The sequence below is a fragment of the Taurulus bubalis genome, assembly GCF_910589615.1.
Source record: "Taurulus bubalis genome assembly, chromosome: 14".
NCBI lineage: Eukaryota > Metazoa > Chordata > Actinopteri > Perciformes > Cottidae > Taurulus > Taurulus bubalis.
In genome coordinates, this window is record NC_136602.1 from 22,259,391 (window position 1) to 22,259,718 (window position 328).

Genomic DNA, 328 nt, shown 5'->3' on the forward strand with positions numbered 1-328 from the left:
TTTTCCTATACAATATGTTTCAATGCTGGCTGTTAAAGAGAATTTGACCCTTTATGTGAATACGGTTTACTATGAGTACAATATAAATATTCTAAAAAATACATATAACAGTTGATAGAGGCATCAGGTTTTGAATAAAAAACACGAGTTGGCATAAAGAACCCAGGGTTAGCGTCTTATGCATATACCGACTGCTACTGTTTCCCTATTGGCTGTTGAGTTGTTGGAAACTTTTCTCTGCCCTGCCATTGGCTGCGCGGCGTGGCGGGAGGGACAACACTCAGGAAGTGATGGTGTTAAGTTTCTGTTGAGAACAGTGGAGGGGACA